Source organism: Oryctolagus cuniculus, chromosome 10, assembly GCF_964237555.1.
Source record: "Oryctolagus cuniculus chromosome 10, mOryCun1.1, whole genome shotgun sequence".
Classification (NCBI taxonomy): domain Eukaryota; kingdom Metazoa; phylum Chordata; class Mammalia; order Lagomorpha; family Leporidae; genus Oryctolagus; species Oryctolagus cuniculus.
In genome coordinates this window covers 2587757-2608185 of record NC_091441.1, presented here as the reverse complement: position 1 = coordinate 2608185, position 20429 = coordinate 2587757, and the positions used below count along the sequence as shown (strand labels likewise).

The 20429-nt window shown below is 57.8% G+C and overlaps 1 protein-coding gene across 11 annotated transcripts in view; it reads right to left on the bottom strand.

Annotated features, from left to right (window-relative positions):
• ZNF516 (zinc finger protein 516) overlaps positions 1 to 20429 on the bottom strand; it is a 162995-nt gene that overhangs the window by 132817 nt on the left and 9749 nt on the right. The gene's annotated exons all lie outside the window — the stretch shown is intronic.

The following is a 20429-nucleotide window of genomic DNA, read 5'->3' as shown; positions in this document are numbered from 1 at the left end:
CAGCACGTGGGACCCTGCCTCTGGCAGGGCCAGTCCACGACCAGGACTCCGGCAGCACGTGGGACCCTGCCTCTGGCAGGGCCAGTCCACGACCAGGACTCCGGCAGCACGTGGGACCCTGCCTCTGGCCGGGCCAGTCCACGACCAGGACTCCGGCAGCACGTGGGACCCTGCCTCTGGCAGGGCCACTCCAGGACCAGGACTCCGGCAGCACGTGGGACCCTGCCTCTGGCCGGGCCAGTCCACGACCAGGACTCCGGCAGCACGTGGGACCCTGCCTCTGGCAGGGCCACTCCAGGACCAGGACTCCGGCAGCACGTGGGACCCTGCCTCTGGCCGGGCCAGTCCACGACCAGGACTCCGGCAGCACGTGGGACCCTGCCTCTGGCAGGGCCAGTCCACGACCAGGACTCCGGCAGCACGTGGGACCCTGCCTCTGGCCGGGCCACTCCACGACCAGGACTCCGGCAGCACGTGGGACCCTGCCTCTGGCCGGGCCACTCCAGGACCAGGACTCCGGCAGCACGTGGGACCCTGCCTCTGGCCGAATCTGGAACCCTCGGCCTTCAGAGCGACAGGGCACGCGGCTTGAACATCATCCCAGATGAACTCTCCGAGAGCTTTATACACAGCACAGGAAAAAGCCCTTCGAGGTGTCCGTGACGTGTTTCTACCACCCAAGCAGAACGACGCCGACGTCCTCGGTGCCAACGCACACATCCTTTTTCCAAAAAAGAAAAGGCAGGTGGAGATGCACTGGAAAGCGGCCCCACAGATCTGCTTCCTGCACACCATCACGGCACGTGTCCTCGCCCGCAGCCTCGGGGGGAGGCGCTCACACACAGCCAGGCTGACTCCACACACCAGGCGTCTCTGCCGTCTCAGCCGGCGGTCGCTGGGAAATGCCGAGAATTGCAGAGACCCAGGCTTGCAGAGCCCCGGGCTGTGTGGCAAGCAGGGCGATTCGCAGGAGGGGGGCACGGGCCTCCTGCACTCGCAAGGCCTCTCCCACGCCCCTCGTCTGCTCATCTCACACACACGCGGCGTGGGAAGTGTCCTTGTTTGCACTGTGCAGTCACTGCATCTTTTTCTTAAAGATTTATTTATTTATTTGAAAGGCGGAATCACAGAGGCAGAGAGAGAGAGGTCTTCCAACTGATGGTTCACTCCCCAAATGGCCACATCAGCCGGAGCTGCACTGATCCAAAGCCAGGAGCTTCCGCCAGGTCTCCCACATGGGTACGGGGGCCCAAGGATTTGGGCCATTGTCCACTGCTTTTAGGCCATAGCAGAGAGCTGGATGGGAAGTGGAGCAGCCAGGACTTGAACTGGCACCCCTGTGAGATGCCGGCACTGCAGGCGGTGGCTTTACCCACTACACCACAGCACCAGCCCCTCGATGTATCTTCTGAGGCCCGGAGACACAGCACCGGACCCTCAGAAGGCTGGGGAGGGCCATGGTGGGGAGCTGGGGGTGGGGGCAGACGAGCAAGGCTGAGCACGTCTAGGACACAAGGGGAGCGACACCCTCCCCGCCAGGGGCGCCCTGGGCCCAGCAAAGGCCCGAGGTGGCCCCGCCAGCACCCGAGCTCACGTGTAGCGTCCACAGTCTCCAGTGTCTCTGTTGTCTACGGTCAGCACCAGCTTACTTTTGGGCTTCGTCAATTCGCCCTCATCATCACTTCCGAGTGCTGTGGGTTCTGCTGGGGACGCGGGCCTCAGACCCGGCAGCCAGGGCAGAACAGGGAGAGAAGCATCCAAGCTGCCTTGCGCCGGCAGCCGCGGCAGCCTTCGTCAGGGAGCTCCATCTCCACGTCCGCTGGGCCGGGGGCCCGATCTCCACCAGCAAGGGGCGGATTCTGGGGCTTTGTGAGTGACACTGGTAGGCAGTCCGGCTCCGCAGAGCCGTGCACAGGGGACAGGCGGCCTCACCAGGCCAGCACTCAGACTTAGCAACAAAAGACGCAGGAGGTGCAGCTTGAGGGACAGAACGATGTGACTGAGGTTGTTCAAAGAGAAGGACCTCGCCTGTCTCCGCTCTTCCTCCCCAGCACGACACACAGGACCCCAACCGTGCGCATCCTGCAGCTCACCTGGCCGGCCCTGGTCAAGGTCCAGGAAGAACCAGGAAGGCTGAGGAACCCCAGAGCAGAGGAGGCAAGGAACAGCCAAGTGCACGCGGGGCCCGGGGCAGGGTCTCGGGCCACAGGGGCGAAATCCAGGGCAGCCTGCAGTTTCCGCTCTCGGGGACAGAGGCGACCTGCACGGGACCACCAGTGCCAAGCTCAGGGGGGCGCTGACCGGCATCCCCCACTTTGTGTGAGTCTGGAATCAGGGCAGTATTGAAACGTTCAGTAAAATAAAATCACTGCACTGTGTGTACATTTGAGAGAATGGATACTTTCATAAATGTCTCCTTGAAGAAAATGTGTTTGTAAAAAAAATAAAAATTTAGAAAAAGAGGGAAAATGGTTAGCATAGGAGTTTCAACTGCAAATGACAGCACAACCCTAGCGTGGCACAGCCAACCTCCAAGCTAGGCGCGTGAGGAAGGAGCTCCTGTGGCCGCCCGAGACCCTCCCAGGTCTGAACGCACAGGTACCCAGCGAGCTACTTTAAGGTATCTTAGATGCCACCTGGAAACGGGCTGCAGAGCTGAGGGGCTGCAATGCAGAAGAGAAACGCACGGAGAAACCTCCAGACTTGAGCGGCACGTGACCAGCCCGACCGCAGAGACACAGCTGGCCGCACCCTTCCTGTTCACCACGAGGGGTGAAGGCACCCGGCTTTAAGTGGGACCCCGGCCGTGCAGCCCCTGAACACGACTCCTGATGGCTGACCACCGCTCCCCCTCCGGCTGGCGTCCCCCGTGGCCTGTAGCAGCCTCGCCGGGAACTCCCAAGTCCCCCGGGAGCAAATATTAATTGAGGCTCCGGAAGATGCTTTGTTTACGGTATTAATTTCTCGTATCGCTATCAGGGTACCACTCGGACCCAGACGCCACTCTCCCCCGCCTCCTCGGGAGCCGGACGCTGTCGGCCAACTGAGGGGCGGTGAGCCAGGGAGGAGAGACTTGGCCAGAGTCTACCTTCGCCTCGGAGTGCCCACGACCCTCTGCCACTCCACGGCAGCGGCCCCGCTGCTCCCGAGCCCCAGCTCCTGCTCCCGGGCCCTGCGGGCTGACGAGCCACGGACACGTTCTGTGGCCAAGGAGGCCCAGCTCACATACTCGGTCAGCAAGCATGTGCGAGGTGTCCGTGAGGATCAGCCCGAGGAAGAAGCCCAGCTCTGCTGGGAGGACCGGACCCAACCTGGAAGGGAGTGGTCCAGGCCAGGCTCCCTGGGCACTGCAGAGGGCAAGCCGGCAGAGATGCTCCCCACAGCACAGAGGCAGAGAGGCCTCGGGGTCGCCGGAGTCCAGAGGCGAGGGAAGAGTGGAGGGATGGTGCCCGGGCTCGCGGAACAAGGCCACGTGCACACAAGCGCCCGGGGGCTGGGGACAAGCAGGTGACAGCAGCCATCCGTGCTGGGATGACAGCAGGTTTGATCCAAAAGAAAACCGGAAGTGACAAAGGCCCTCCCCCCAGGAGATCTGAGAATTTGGGAGCACAGCCCCACTGACCCTACCAACCCTGTGAGCCAAGAGCAGCACAGGACCCGGGCTCCCAGCTCTGCAAAGGAGCCCACGCGCGGCCACTCGGAGGCCGCGGGAGAGCAGGCACCATGGTGGAGGGAGAGGAGGGATGCCAGGGTTCCAGGGAAAAAGTCACCGGGAAACCCAAGCCTGGACTCCGCATCTCGTGGCGCTTCCGGCAGGAGTCTCCACCCCACATTACACCTCTGCGGCAGAAGCACAGAGGGCATCACTCCCCTGCCAGACTGCAGGCACCTGGGATCACCATGTCCACACCCTGGCCTGTGCCCAGGGCCCGGTGGGGACCACAGGGCTGAGCAGGAACCCAGACCGAGCCCCCGCGCACACCCTGCTGCCTTCCAGCTGTGACCCGGACAGAGACGGGTCGGGCCAATGCAGCTCACGGAGTCTGAGCCTCCGACGCGGGCGCCCCCTTTCCTGAGCACGGGTTCGGCAACTTCCTGCACGCGCGGGCAGGAAACTGTCTTCTACCAAGAGTTCACTCCCAGGTGTAAGATGACCATGCGCGCCTTGTCCCTCTCAGGACAGCTTACGGAGGAGGCGGAAACGAGAGTCTCCAGTCTGTCCTCCCACTCCCACCCACTCGGTTGTGCCGGCGGCCTCTGAGCACCTGTAGCACTCTCCAACTCCCGTGTGGAGGACCAGCAAGTGCCACACGGGATCCTAAGTCCCAGAAACACACGACACCTGGCCATGTCCAGCTGCAAGCTGACTGCACCGTGCTGCCCAAGTGCCCTAGGACACGCTGGGTTCTGACGACCAAAAAGGGCAAGAACCAGAACCTCTGCTTTCTATGTACGCAGAAATGTGTTTACTAACCTGGAAATTAAGAGGCGTGGCCAGGCAGCTGGACGGGAGGCTGGCCTAGCAGCTAAGACACCCCTAGAGTCAGCTCTCAGTTCTGCTCCTGACCCCGGCCTCCCCCTAGTGCAGACTGGGAGGCAGCAACTGCCGGAGTGCTGGACCCAGTGCTGGGCTCCTGGCTTCAACCTGGCCCAGCCCCTGCTGTCGCAGGCATCGGGGAAGCGGTCCAGCAGAGGGCAGCGCTCTTGCTCTCTGCCTCTCAAATAAGTGCATGTTAAAGAAACACAAAAGGACTGCCAGTGTCTTCCCGTGCCTGCGATGTGGGGCAGGCTCGTGCTATCCAATACAGAAAAGCGCCATGCCAGCTGGGTGTGCAGACTCAACTCTCCCTCCCGGGGACCAGGGTGAACGTGATCCCTCTGCCCCTGTTCGCTCCATGAATCCTCAAAGAAAAGAGCCTTTGTTCAGGGGTTTTAGTGACCACTCCTTCGCGCATGTGTGTGTCCTCCCAACAGAAGGACCCAGAACCACCGAACCCCAGCACCACCCGGACGGAGGAGGGAGGGCGTGTGCCGGGGCCACGCTGCCCCCGCTCCCACACCGCTCGTAAAGGCATCTGAGGCCCATTCTTCAACAGCTGGGTTTTTTTTAAATGAAGTCATAATGGTCTCACATGTTTAGCTCTGTATTCCTAAATATAAAACAATGATGCAGTCAAATTAGGGAAGCTGAAGTTCTCTGGACTGCACGTCTCTGCCTCCCCCTGCGAAATACAAAATTAGTAAACCGTGCAGAGACGTGAGGTCACCAACCCGAAATTACACCCAAACTTATTATGACTGAAGACTGGCTGCCCTGTTTTTGGGTTTTTTTCTCATTACTAAGAAAGCCACACTCAGGACAGCTTTATATTCAGGGGGCTTTGGGCAAACAAGCTCTGGTAAAGGTCTGGGCGCAGGTGCACGGTGCAGAGCACAGAGCTAGAAGCCGTGCCGTGATGTGCCATTATGGGTTTCCCTTCTGCTCTGGCGTAACCAGGAACCCAGCGCTGCCCCACGGCCGCATTCCGGACGAAAGTGCCATCCCTCAGGCTGAGGGCGAGGTCAGGGGGCCCAGTGGTTAGGGCAAAGCGGCTGTGGGCGCCTCAGCGTTCTGGCCAAAAACTAAGATTTTCAAAAGTGTAATTAAATGTTTTCATCTGCTTCCATTACGAAGCCCCAGGACCTGAAAGGTCCAAGCACTGCGCACACAGTCAGACACGCTGTCTTACCTTTCAGTCAACTAAGATCCGTCACCTACAGCGAGGTGCACCCTGGCCTGGGCCCCAGGCCCTGCACGGCGCCGGCTTCCTAGTTGCATTCGGTCACAACAAAAACAACATAAACGTGTAAGTGCCTAAAATCATGTTAAATGATTTAATATCATCCTCCCCTAAGAAACCAGACTACAGGATCCGATCAGCAGTAAGTGACCGCTAAAGTGAACAACCTACCGCTCCCGTGGCAGGAGCCGTGACAGCGGTACTGAAACAGTGTTTTAAACAGGGGTTACATTTACAGTGTCAGAGGCCATCACCAGACCGCATGAACTCTTACAAGAACAAAAGGCAGCCAGCGGTCCTGGAGCGCCCAGCTCCACGTTCCCAAATCCGGAGGGGCTGACGGTGGACCCGGCTGCTCCACTTCCACGCGCGCTGCGTTTTCTGAGCCAGCAAGTGCGTCATCGCCATGTCTTCCCGTGTTCTCCCCCAGCCTTTACCCCGGCTCTGGAGCAGATCAGACGCGGCAGCGACGCAGCCCCCACGGGAGGCTCACGCGGGCGTTCCCATCCTCTCTGCCACCTGCTGACGACGCCGAGCCAGGGGAATTCAGCCGCCGCGACGCCCAGGTGCTAGCTCCGAGGCACCAGAACCGGGCGCCCCTTCCCGGGAACCCACTCCGTGCTCTCTGCTTTCCTCGGAGAGTTTGAATCCACTGGATTCTTGTCACAAATATTTCACAACCACTTGCAGCTAAAAGCACTCTGAAGCTGTGACTGATACACCTGAGGGCGGCTGACCTCTGATCTTCTAGAAATCCCTGCACACTACAGCTGGAAACCAACCATGAAGTTACCTAAACCCAAGTTTTAAAATCCCTCCTTTACTCCCCTCTCCTTCCTAAGCCGTCTTCCTTCTTCAGAGGTATTTCGTGAGCTGATTAAGGAAGACACACTTTTCAGACATACTACTGCATCTGAAGTATGGTTCGCAGAATTCCTCGCCAATCGAAGGGCCGAGAGAAATCAACACAGGTAAAAATACTATTTATTACTGGGGTCGACGCGTGGCGTAGCCGGTGAAACCCCGCCTACAGCACCGGTATCCCATGTGGGCGCTGGTTTGAGACCTGGCTGCTCCACTTCCGATCCAGCTCTCTGCTGTGGCCTGGGAAAGCAGTGGAAGATGCCCAAGTCCTTGGGCCCCTGCACCCACATGGGAGACCTGGAAGAAGCTCCTGGCTTCGGATCAGCGCAGCTCAATCCATTGCGGCCATCTGGGGAGTGAACCAGCAGACAGGAGACCTCTCTCTCTCTCTGCTACTCTACCTTTCAAATAAATAAATAAATCTTTTTAAAAACTACTATTACCATGACAATTCCTGGAGAAGGATCGTCGGAGGATGCATGACATCCAGCGTCAGTTCCGATTTTCCCCACTCTTCAGGCACAGGGGCCGCCCCTCGGCTCGGACACTCGTCAGAGGGAGGGCTGCCACTGGGCCTGCTGCCGCCCCTCCAACCACACGCGTGACCCTGGATTCCTCCTGGACTGCTTCGGCCTTTTCTTCCCCATGTGTGAAATGCCTGGTTGGCAAAGCACAAGTTCTCTGGGCTTGCCACTCAAGGCTCCCCACCCTGCGGCGGGCACAAACCAACACAGATCCCGGAGTCCTCCAGCCACAGCAGGTTGAAAACCACAGAGGGCCTGCAGGATCCTGCGACATGACCCCACAGCAGGCCTGGAGGCCCCCGGAGCTCCCTGGACATGGCCCAGCCCTCAGGGACAGCGCCAGTGCTGGGGGCTGGGTGTAGTTCCAACACCAGACAAGATCTCTGTGGTCCCTGGGTCCCCAGCCTCGCCCCACAGGCCTTCCTGGGAGCAGCAGGGATCCCACAGCTGACCCTCTCCTCTCACTGCCGCCACACATGACCTGGGCCCCGCGGATCCCACGGATCCCCCCAACCAGCACAGGCCCAAGCACACCCCTCTTCCCCAGATTCCCCCAGACCAGCCCCTTCCCCAACCTTCCCGTTCCAGGGCACCCCCACCTGGTACCTCCTGGGGCAGGTCAGTGCAGGAAGCCCTCGGCTCATCACTGCCCCCACCACGGCCACAGAGGCCGGCTCCTCAGGACAACCCAGCTGGGCGTATCCAGTCCTCTGTGACCCGCCAAGCGTCAGCTCTGGGCCCCAGCCCCGGCACACACATGTACACGCACACCCACGTATGCAAACACTCACATGTGTACATCTGTGCATGAGTGCGATGTGGATGCACGTGTGCAACCTGCACACATTGTCTACACACATCAACACGCTTGCACATGCGTGTGCACACTGCACGCACTTACCCCGTGCTGCAACCTACACGCTTACACATGGACACAACAGAGACACACGCACACGGTGTGCCTGCTTCCACATGTGAACACAGGCACAGCTCCTGCAGGCTCCAGCAACACGGCGTTTCTCTCTCTCGGCGCTGACCCACCCCGTGTAGCTGGGTCTCTCACCCAGCGCCCTTCCTGCTCCAAGATGAACTTCTCCACAAGACACGATTCCTCACCAACACGTTATTTAACATCCGCTCACGGCGGTGAGTGCCCGGCAGAGTGAAGACGCTGCTCAGCAGGCCCCGTCCCGCACCAGAGTGCCCGGCTCCAGGCCCAGCTCCAGCGTCTGCTAACCTCAAACACAACCACTTGGGTCCCTGCCCCGCCCCTGCGCTCCGCCTTCAGCCTGGCCCAACCCCCACCGCTGTAAGCATCTGGGGAGGGAACCAGCAGACGGAAGATCTCTCTCTCTCTCTCTCTCTCTCTCTCTCTGCCTTTCAAATAAATAAAAATAAATGATTTTTCTTAAAAAAAAAATCCACTTGCCAAAGTAATCCGGCCAATCAAAAGATGAATCAAACTGAAGAACCCCCAATCGGAAAACAGAAAAATGAAGACGTCCGGAGAAAAATCACTAAATGCAGTCAGTAAAGAAATGAGCGACACACAGAACCAAGCCTGCGACCCGGACCCACAGACGAGCTGGAGCGCAAAGAAACCGGAGATGAACGGCGCCGACCCTGAACAGCAGCGGACACACGGACCGCGGATGCGCGCTCACCACCTTTCTGGAGATGAAGCCCGCGCTGCGTAAAAATAATCAATGAACAAGAGCAGACTGAAACAGCCAGGGAGGAACTCCAGGAGCCCGTGGACGGGGCTGGGAGGAGCAGAAGACAGGAGAGACAGGAGAGAAGGGAACCGAGGGCTCCAACTTCACCTTCCCCGGGCACCAGACGGCAGTCCCGGCAGAGGAAGCACCCAGCGCTGGGTTTAAGAAGAAGTTACCGGGGCCCACGCTGTAGCCTGGTGAACTAAGCCTCCGCCCGCACAGCCAGCATCCCACATGGGCGCCAGTTCAGGTCCGGGCCGCTCCTCTTCCGATCCAGCTCTCTGCGGTGGCCTGGGAAAGCAGTGGAGGATGGCCCACGTCCTTGGGCTCCTGCACCTGCATGGGAGACACGGAGGAGGCTCCTGTCTCCCGGCTTCGGATTGGCGCAGCTCCGGCCCTTGTAGCCGTTTGGGGAGTGAACCAGCAGATGGAAGACCTCTCTCTCCGTCTCTCCCTCTCTCTCTCTGTAACTCTACCTCTCAAATAAGTAAGTAAAAATCTTAAAAAAAGAAATAGAGTAAGTTACAAATGCAACCATGAGTGGAACTAAGACACTCCACCTCTGCAGGCCTTGTGGCTCAAGAACTGAAGGAAACAACTCTTCAATGACACGATTCTTCAAAAACAGAAAATAAAGGGGAGAAGCAAAGAAACAGAAAACAAATGATTTCTTAACTTTAATCGGGAAAGAAGAGCAAGCAAGTCTGTTCCAGAAACAGTGCAGGTGGGACGAGTCCCACAGAAGCAAGCCTGCGTGAGAAGTCGCACAGTGAACGCGGCTGCGTGTGCCGCACACACCTCCAGTGGGAGCTCGCACAGTGAGCCCGGCTGCGTGTGCCGCACACGCCTCCAGTGGGAGCTCACACAGCCCGGCTGCGTGTGCCGCACACGCCTCCAGTAGGAGCTCACACAGCCCGGCTGCGTGTGCCGCACACGCCTCCAGTGGGAGCTCACACAGCCCGGCTGCGTGTGCCGCACACGCCTCCAGTGGGAGCTCGCACAGTGAGCCCGGCTGCGTGTGCCGCACATGCCTCCAGTGGGAGCTCACACAGCCCGGCTGCGTGTGCCGCACACGCCTCCCGTGGAAGCTCACACAGTGAGCCCGGCTGCGTGTGCAACACACGCCTCCAGTGGGAGCTCACACAGCCCGGCTGCGTGTGCCGCACACGCCTCCAGTGGGAGCTCGCACAGTGAGCCCGGCTGCGTGTGCAACACACGCCTCCAGTGGGAGCTCAGCAGCTGGAAACAGACAAAACCGCAGCGGAGAACTGAAACAAAAGGAGGAGTCAAAACTAAACGCTGCTTTTAAAAGTCAGGGTTTAAAAGGGCACTGAGTACATAAAGGCCATCTTATAATTACTGAAGATAACAAGAACTCATGGGGGCCGGCGCTGCGACGCAGCAGGTGAAGCCACCGCCTGCAGTGTCGGCATCCCATGTAGACACTGGTTCGAGTCCCGGCCGCTACACTTCCGATCCAGTCTCTGCTGTGGCCTGGGAAAGCAGTGGAGGATGGCCCAAGTCCTTGTGCCCCAGCACCTGCATGGGAGACCTGGAAGAAGCCCCTGGCTCCTGGCTTCGGATCAGCGCAGTTCCGGCCACTGAAGCCATCTGGGGAGTGAACCAGTGGATGGAAGACCTCTCTCTCTCTCTCCCTCTGCCTCTCTGTAACTCTGCATTTCAAATAAATAAAAAAATCTTTAAAAAGAAAGAAAGAAATCATGAAGACAATGTTTGTCCTAAACTTTTAAGTCAGTACTATAGAAAACTGTAAATAACCTTGAATAAAATGCATAAAGCAAAATACTGTAAATAGGTGGCAAGTTCAACAAAGGAAAAAAATCGGTCTGGGAAAACTGGCACATCTCTCTCAAGCCAGGCAGAATAAATAAGCAAAAATAACACACAGCTTATCCAAGCACCCAACTCCACACACTGCCACCGTGTGGAGCTGGCAGCAGGGCCGAGCGTGCGTCCACACAACCACACAGAAAGCCTCCCAAGCCCACCACGCAGGATCAGCACAGACTCGCGCTCGCAGCAGCACCAGGGAACCAGGAGCCAGTAAACAGCAAACCACACAAGCACAGGCCCTGCCACGTGGGGACAGGCGTTCTCTGCACCAGTAAGACCCGCTTGGGACACCACGTCACCTATCAGAATGCCCGCGCTGGGTCCCGGCTCGACCTCACAATGCCAGCTTTCCGCGGACACACACCCTGGGAAGCAGGCCTGAGTTCGTGGGTCCCTGCCACCCACGTGGGACACCAGGACTGAGCTGGGCTGTTTCAGGCACTTGGGAGTGAACCCGCGGACAGCAGCTCGCTCGTCCTCTCTGTCCCTCAAATACGTAAAGTTTTTTAAAAATTAAAAGAAATGAAACAGAAACTGTACACATTCTTCAAAGTCCCACATGTCAAAATATATGGGACACTCCCTTTTAGTATTTTCTTGTTGTTCTACCTAATACTATTGGTTGAACTCTGTAATTAACACACAATTATTCTTAGGTGTTTAAATTTAACTGAAAAGTGATCCCTGTTAAATAAAAGAGTGGGAATAAGAGAGGGAGGAGATGTACAGTTTGGGACATGCTCATTCGGACTTGCCACAAATGGTAGAGCTAGAAACGTGCCAGGGGATTCCAATCCTATCAAGGTGGCAGGTACCAATGCCATCTCACTAGTCCAAGTGATCAATTTCAGTTCACAATTGATCACACTGATAGGTCTAAGAGTCAAAGGGATCACATAAACAAGACTAGTGTCTGCTAATACTAACTGATAGAATCAAAAAGGGAGAGAACGATCCAACATGGCAAGCGGGACACACAGCAGACTCATAGAATGGCAGATGTCCTAAACAGCACTCTGGCCTCAGAATCAGCCCTTAAGGCATTAGGATCTGGCTGAAGAGCCCATGAGAGTATTTTAGGCATGGAAAGCCAAGACACTCTGACAAAAACAAAAACAAACAAACAAACAAAAACACAAAACCACACCTAAATCCTAAATGAAAGATCTCTGTGAGATCCCAGTGGAAAGAACGGGCCATCAAAGAAGGAGGTACCTTTCTCTGAAGGGAGGAGAGAACTTCCACTTTAACTATGACCCTGTCGGAATAAGATTGAAGTTGGTGAACTCAAAAGGCTTCCATAGTCTTGGCAACTCATGACAAGAGCCTTGGGTGATTTCCTGATGCCATAAACAAGAGTGTCAATTGTTAAGTCAACAACAGGAGTCACTGTGCATGTAAGATCTCCCCATGTAGGACCTCTGTCCTTAATTTGTTGTACAATGCAAATTATGCTATAACTAGTACTCAAACAGTACTTTACATTTTGTGTGGGTGCAAACTGATGAAATCTTTATTTAATATATAGTAAATTGATCTTCTGTATATAAAGATAACTGAAAATCAATCTTGATGAGAATGGAATGGGAGAGGGAGCAGGAGATGGGAGGGGTGCGGGTGGGAGGGAGGTGATGGGGGGGAAAGCCACTATAATCCAAAAGCTGTACTTTGGAAATTTATATTTATTAAGTAAAAATTTAAAAAATATGGGACATAAACATAAGTACATAACTAGTTGCACTCTTTAAAAATAAATTAATGAGGGGCTGACACTGTGGCACAGTGGGCTAACGCCCTGGCCTGAAGTGCTGGCATCCCATATGGGTACCGGTTCAAGACCCAGCTGCTCCACTTCCAATCCAGCTCTCTGCTGTAGCCTGGGAAAGCAGTGGAAGATGGCCTAGGTCCTTGGGCCCCTGCACCCACGTGGGAGACCCGGAAGAAGCACCTGGCTCCTGGCTTCTGATCTGCGCAGCTCCGGTCATTGTGGCCAATTGGGGAGTGAACCAGGGGATGGAAGACACTCTCTCTCTCTCTCTCTTCTCTCTGTGTAACTCTTTCAAATAAATAAATCTTTAAAAATAGATAAATGAATTAGTTAATTAATGAAACATTCAATTCTAAGAGTAACCAGGAATAAATGTCTTTAAATTTGAATATTAAAGGATAAGAATGTATCAGGAAAAAAAATAAAACAGCAAACCTGATGGATAAAGCCCTCCCCGCAGTGAATGGGGGGGGTGCCAGCACCTGCCCTGATCTGGGGCTGGGCTAGGGCAGGAGGACGACCAACGTAAGGAGAGAGTGGCGTTTTCCAAACCCCAGGTTAGTCAGCTTGTCAACCTGGATGACAGAAATGACTCCCGGTAAAATGAAGACGTCCACGGTAAACTCCGAGCAGACAGACACACAGACCACAAGTGCTGTGAGGGGCCCAGAGCTCCCTCCCTCCCCTCGCAAACCCAAGAGCTCCGTGGAGGTCACACAGCCCCCCCCTACGCTCCTGGGCCCAGACCCGGGGCTGACAGTCAGAGACAGGGAAGGAAGGTCGGCAAGAAGGAAGTCGGGGTTCCCTGTGAGCAAGAAACGAAACCTTCCTACCAGTCAATGAGTGCAGATACCGCACCTCGCGGGAAAACCCGCGGTCAGAGAGCAGCTGCCTCCAGGCATCAGAAACACCATCGCACGCACACGTGTGCGAAGGCAACGACATGAAACCCATCGGGTTGATCCAGACTGGAAGACTTAGGTTCAAGCCGAACACCGGCCAGGCTCTCCTCCCAGGCAGTGTGCAAGGGCGTCCGTGGGGCCAGCCTTGTGCTGTGGCAGCAAAGCTGCCGCGAGACGCCCGCGCCCACGGGTGCCAATGCGTATCCAGGCTGCGCTGCTTCCGATCCAGCTCCCTGCTAATGGCCTGGGAAAGGCAGCGGAAGGTGACCCAAGAGTTTGGGAGACCCAGATGAAGCTCCTGGCTCCTGGCCATGGCGGCCACTTGGGGCATGAACCAGCAGATGGAAGATCAATCAACTGACCTCTCTCTCTCTCCCCCTCTCTGTAATGCTGCCATTTAAATAAATAAATAATAAATCTTCTTTAAAAAAAAAAAAACCAACAGGCACCTGCTCTCCTTCTTGGGAAACCCAGCAGCGTCCAGAGAACTGACCTTATCCCCCCAGGAGGAAACCGCTGCAGTGCCCCAGCGCCCACGGCAGGAGCCAGGGCCCAGCAGGGCGGCTGCATGGCAGCACCGAGCCCTCTGCCGGCTGCTCACAGGCAAGTCCCTCCTGGGGGTCCTGGTGTGGCCACACTGCGGCCTGGGCACTTCGAAGCACACAGCGCGTGTGCACCAAGCTGCACCCAGGCGCGCCCCAGAAAGAGTGGTCACGATGCTTCCCATAACAAAACAGCTGCAGGGACTCTTGGGTGGCAGGTCCCATTATGCCACAGGTGGATTCATTCAGCGGCTGTCCTGACGCAGGGCCTGGCACAGGGGGCGTGCGGTGCCAGCAGCTCACCTAGAAGTACATTCACGCCGTGAAACGTCCAGCCGTTCCTTCGCCTCTCAGTGGACTGGAAATACCCCGACAACAGTGACGCCGGAGCCCGTCTCCTGGGGAGACATCCCTGGATCCAGGCGAGGACAACGCTGCCCTAGGTCCAGCTGCAACTGAATTTCCAAACTAAACCTGCGGCTGAAAGTCAGCAACAAGGCACCTGCACACCGCCACCCTCGTCTGAGCGCACGGCTCACACCTCCGTGGGAACGCCTGTGCACCTGTGCGCCGCATCTCTGAAAACCTCTGCACACGTCTTGAAAGTGGAATTCCCGGGGTCTGGCATCTCGCACAGCGGACTGTGCTGCCACATGGGGCACCTGCATCCCAGAGCAGAGCGCTGCCTCCAGTCTCAGCTGCTCCACTCCCTGCTGATGCGCCTGGGAGGGCAGTGGATGAGGGTGCAAGTGCTTGGGCCCCTGCAGCCACGTGAGAGACCAGGACAGAGTTCCAGAGCCCTGGGCTTGACCTGGGCCAGCCCTGGGCTTGACCTGGGCCAGCCCTGGCCATTGCGGCCACTTGGGGAGTGAACCAGCGGATGGAAGACCTCTCTGTGTTTCAAATAAACAAATAACTTTTCAGTGAAGTCTGTCTGTGCACATCACTTATGCAAGAGAAACGGGCAGTAAGATCCTGGACACCAGCTGATGGTGCGCCGCTGAGGTTCAGTAATGGGAATGCGTGGCTTCACCTTGAGTCCTGGGGTTAACAACTCCGGCCAGCTCAGGAGACGCTACTGAGCAGCCCAGTCCACCGGAGGGGCTCAGGACTCAGCCTACGTCCCCAGCTACAGCGATTCCCCTGCCTGAGCTCCGCCCTCAGACACTGCGAAGTGTACTAACAAAGACTTCCACTGAATAGGAAAGGAACCCCACACCACGTAGCTAAGCGTACGCCTGCACAATCGGGCATGGTTTGCCCAGGACAGGGGCGTCCCGACCAGAACACTTCATGAGCGTCTGAAGTAAGCTCCCCCTGCACGGCCCATCCAGGTGGCAGCCCTGAGACTCAAATCATTTTCAAGACACATCCGCAGGGATGGAATCACTCAGCGAGACTCAGGTACACAGACAAAACTCTCAAAGGAACTTTGGGACCATCCGCCCACAGATGCCGAGCCCAACAGGAAAAGCGCGTCTTAGCTTCGAGCAGAAACACTCCTCTCCCTAAGTGTGCATCTGTGTGTGGTGCGGGGCCAGGGAGCCACCGAAACACAGGGCTCAAATGCACCCGTCATCCCAGCTCAACAGAGATCCGGGCTTTGCTGTTCCACCTGACGCCAGCGGAGCCCGTGCTGGAAACCGGACACGCTTTCCTCAGTTGCCACCGCAACGCCACACGTGAGAGAGGAGGCAGAGCTCGAGCCCGCTTCAACCTCGCTTTCCCAGTGAAAGCAGCATTCCGGGGGTCGACGCTGTGGCAGAGCGGGTAAGGCTGCCTCCTGCAGTGCCAGCATCTCATATGGTCACCGGTTCAAGTCCCAGCTGCTCCACTTCCAATCCAGCTCTCTGCTGTGGCCTGAGAAAGCAGTAGAAGATGGCCTGAGTCCTTGGGCCCTGCACCGGCATGGAAGGCCCGGAAGCAGCTCCTGGATCCTGGCTTCGGGTCAGCCCAGCTCTGGCCGTTGTAGCCATTTGGGGGGTGAACCAGAAGATGGAAGACTTTCTCCCTCTCTCTCTGCCTCTCTAACAAATACATAAGTCTTTAAAAGAGAGAGAGATCGCGCAAGCACTTCGGTGATCAACACGAGGCAAGCAGAATCAACACTTGGCCCTGGGGCAGAATAATAAACTTGCTGGTACGAATGTCTGGGACTTACCAGCAGGCGTAAAGGCGGACAAAGTGCCCGCTCCAAGGACGGGGCCCGGCCCCAGGACGAGGAACCAGTTACGCCTGACCTGGAAAACGTGACCAAGTCGAATTTCCCAAGTGGAACACGAGCCTTTAGACACAGAGCACAGACAAGAGCAGCTCCACCCCTGGAAGGGCGGCAGCTTCCTGTGGCCTGCCCATCTGTGGCACCTGAGAAGTACACCAACCAACCATTCCCTAGCCTGTGTACCTCACCCCGCCCCCCGGCCACGCCCACTCACGCTCCACACTGGAGCTGACGCATCCAGAGCCTGCCCTTCCTATCTCGATGGCACCCCAGGGGATGGAAACGGCACTCAGGTGGCACTCAGAGGGACGGCACCGACAGGCAGGGGCGGCCCCGGCACCGCATCTAATCCTCATCTCCTTCATAAAAAAACCACAAGACGCACTCCCGCTCAATGAGCCCGCCTGCTCTGAGCGCCCCGGCTCGCCCTGAGCCTGGCCCTGCCCGGCTCATCAGCATCGTGTGTGAACGCAGCGGGGACACGCTGAACTCTGCATGCCAGATCCACTCTGCAGAGAGGAGGGAGGCAGACACAGGCGTCCCAGGCAACACCTCCCATTGGGGTTTGCACCCACTCGGCACAGAGCTGCACGTGCACCCGTGGCTCCTAAGCCAGCAACCACGTTCCCGATTTCCAGGGCCCGGGAGGACCAATGAGGCCGACGAGTTCGGCAATGGGGGTGGAGGGAGAGGGATGCACACAGTCAGAAGCTCAGGGAAGCGCACACGCCCAGGGCGGTGTGCAGTGCAGCTCGGCCACCTGCACAGGCTCCTGAAGTCAGCAAAGCCAACAGCGTCTGCTTTCACCGAGGGTGACTAAACAACACAGCAAATTAGGAAGAAAAAAGACACGTTTAAGGCTAAATACACAGGGGCCGGTGCTGTGGTGTAGCTATATGGGATACAGTGCCGGCATCCCATACGGGCACCGGTTCAAGACCCAGCTGCTCCATTTCCGATCCAGCTCTCTGATGTGGCCTGGGAAAGCAGAAGAAGATGGCCCAAGGACCCACGTGGGAGACCTGGAAGACGCTCCAGGCTTTGGATCGGCACAGCTCTGGCCATTAAGGCCATTTAGGGGGGTGAACCAGGGGATGGAAGACCTCTCCCTCTCCCTCTCCCTCTCCCTCTCCCCCTCCCTCTCAAATAAATAAATATTTAAAAAAAAAAACTAAATATATAAATAACATCCACCTAAAACCAGTAAGACTACAATTTTCGTTTCTTTCCTAAAATAAAAACAATGACTTTTAAATCTACGTAAAGCAGGCATCAGTGCCAAATCCCGACACAGCTTACGTGCTGGTCTGAAGCTGCCATGAGGTAAAGCACAGAACACACACATCCCTGGGCCCGCCCCTTCCACAGCAGCACATTTCATTCTACCAAAGCAGCTCCCTCACCGTCAGGAGCTCTCAATCTGCCAGTCTGGCAGCCCAAGGCCACGATGCCCAGTCAAGCTACTTGGGGACACTGGGCTACAGGGGTCTGGAATGGGACGTGGGCCCCAGGGAGCACACGCAGCGTCCGCGCCGTTCTCAGAGAACGAACGGCAACCACTGAACGTGGCGGGGAACACCCACGTGGGGTCCCTAAATTCCTAGACGGCGGCCTGCGCCACGGCCCAGCCTGTGTGCAGGCCCTGTGCAGGCTCTGCCCTGGCTGCCGTCCACTGCATGCTGCCCCTACTCCCCCATCTCACGGACCGCAGCTGAGGGCCTCTGGCTCACACCTGGCCACACCCACACCCACCCCCACGTGGGAGTCACACTGGAGCCGGAGGCCACGCCCCCCCACCCCACTAAAGAGTGTTTCTGTTTCACAGCAGCTCCAGTCTTGGGAAAGCTCAGGGGCGGGGCGGCGCCACGGCACAGGGGGCGAATCCTCTGCCTGCGGCGCCAGCATCCCACACGGGCGCCGGTTCTAGTCCCGGCTGCTCCTCTTCCGATCCAGTTCTCTGCTGTGGCCTGGGAGAGCAGCAGAGGATGGCCCAAGTGCTTGGGCCCCTGCACTCGCAGGGAGACCCGGAAGCTCCTGGCTCCTGGCTTCGGATGGGTGCAGCTCTGGCCGTTATGGCCATCTGGGGAGTGAACAATGGAAAGAGGACCTTTCTGTCTCGTCCTCTCACTGTCTGTAACTCTACCTCTCAAATAAATAAATAAAATCTTTAAAATAAAAAAAGAAAGCAAGCTTAGGGACCGAATCAGTACCTGAGGTGGAGGCCGGGTGCAGGGCGCCTGGGATGCTGTGACCCTGGGCCAAGCCGTGGCCTCCTGGACGGCCCCCTGCCACCCGGCGCCCCGGCCCTGGCTCTGGGTCCTGGGGTGCAGCTTCACGAGATGACTAAGACCCAGGGGAGATGCCCGGCACGGAGCCCAATCACAGCCTACAGCAGGACGCACGTGGAGGTGTCACCCACACTGGGGCCTGGGGGCCTGCCCCAGCAGGGGGTGGGTGACGCCACCCAGGGATGTTCTGTCCACACTGCAAAGGGCTTGGTGTGTGAACTGCACTCACGTTTCCAAGACTTGGCGTGAAGACAACCAAAACCGAAGCCAGCGGTATTCTTAGGCCATTCACACGCTCGGGTCACGTGCCGGGTATACTCTGTTAAATAAAACACAGCCCTCACCTCCACTCTGCCCGCGTCTGTGTATCTCTTCCAGTGCGCGTACGACAGGCCGCGGGAGCCCATGTCGCCTGCTTCGGCACAGCCTGTGGGCTAGGCACGGCTTCGGCAGTCCTGCCGCGGCTGGGGACGGGAAACCCACACTGTGCGACCCGTGCGCTGAGGGGTTCCCATCCCAGCACCCGTGCTCACTCACAGCCCGACTCTGCGGCGCCTGTGCGACAGGCCGGAGCAGGGGCCGTCCGACAGCAAAGCCCGAAAAGCGCCGTAGCCGGCCCTCTGCACAGAAAGCTTCCCTACCGAGCCTCCAGGCCTGAGGTCCAGGCCCGCATCTCCCCAGCTGGGGCGCCAGGGCACAGGCCCCTGAGCGGGCGGAGCCGGGGGCCTGGGAACATTCCCCCCAGACTGCTGAGACCTCTGCCCGTTTTCCCAGCAGAGGAGGCCCTGCACAGTCCAGGACCCCCGTCCCAGCCCAGGCACACCGCTGGGGCGGCTCCCAAGCCCCCCAGAAAGATGGAGAGGCGGGGTACGCCGGCCCTCCGGAATATCATCTCAGAAGTGACACAGCTTTAAGTGGCATCACCCCGGGGAAAACCACCTCTGCACACGTGTGTGCTTTCCGGGCACGAGGAGAGCCACACGCTCAGGACGGCTGCCCCCAGAGCAGCCCTGGGGTCGCCGCGGGGGACCTCCATCGCAGCCGTGCCGGCTTCAGCCTTCCCGGCTGGAAGGGGCTGCAAACTACCACCAGCTTCCCAGGAGTGCCTTCAACACCAGGCAGTAAGGCACGGAACCGCGCAGGCCCGAAACCAGCCTGTGGAGAGGCAAGGCCCCTTCACCGGGGCCACTTACCCGGGCATTCACTCCTCCGACTCGGGGCTCAGCGCCGAACTCCTGCCCACACCCTGAGAAACTCCACGTCGTCACCACGACCCAAAACCCAGCGGCACCGCACCACACCGCACCGGTGAGAAACAGCCTTGCTTACTTTCTGCGTTTGCGGCCGGGAAGCGGGGACCATGATCCGGCTCACACAGAGTCACCGCAGGGCTCCCGGAGCCAACGTGGGGTCGCGCTTGTCCCTATTACCCACTTCCTGTTCCGTATTTAATTCGTGCTTTACCACATGTGAACTTCAGGCACCCCCACACCCTGAGGGGAACGAGATGGTTGTCAGCAAACCATCACCACGGGCAACCACCGGGACCTCACGCAAGCCTGCAAAACGTACACGGGGCGCAGACCAAGAGGCCCAGGACCCACGCTGTGAACACGTCCCTGCCACTCTGAGCGGGCACGGCTTACCGCGCATCTTGAGAAATGTCTATAGAGGGGGCAGAACCAGCAAGCTCACAGGTTCAGAAGAACATAAGAAAATGCTCAGAGACGGGGAAATAAATCCCACGCTGGGGTTCACTTTACAGCTTTTTCCTCTCCAGACGGAGTCTAGAATGTCGGCCACACCGGCTCACACGCAGAATGCAAAGGAGCTTAACTTCTCCGAGCGGCTCTTGCACAATGAAGAAAACGGAACTGAGCCCTGGTCTGGCCCCCTGCTCCACCAGGCAGGCGGAGGGCGTGGCGACGCCCGCCCAGGGCAGGTGAGCGACTCAGGGTCCACACTGCACGC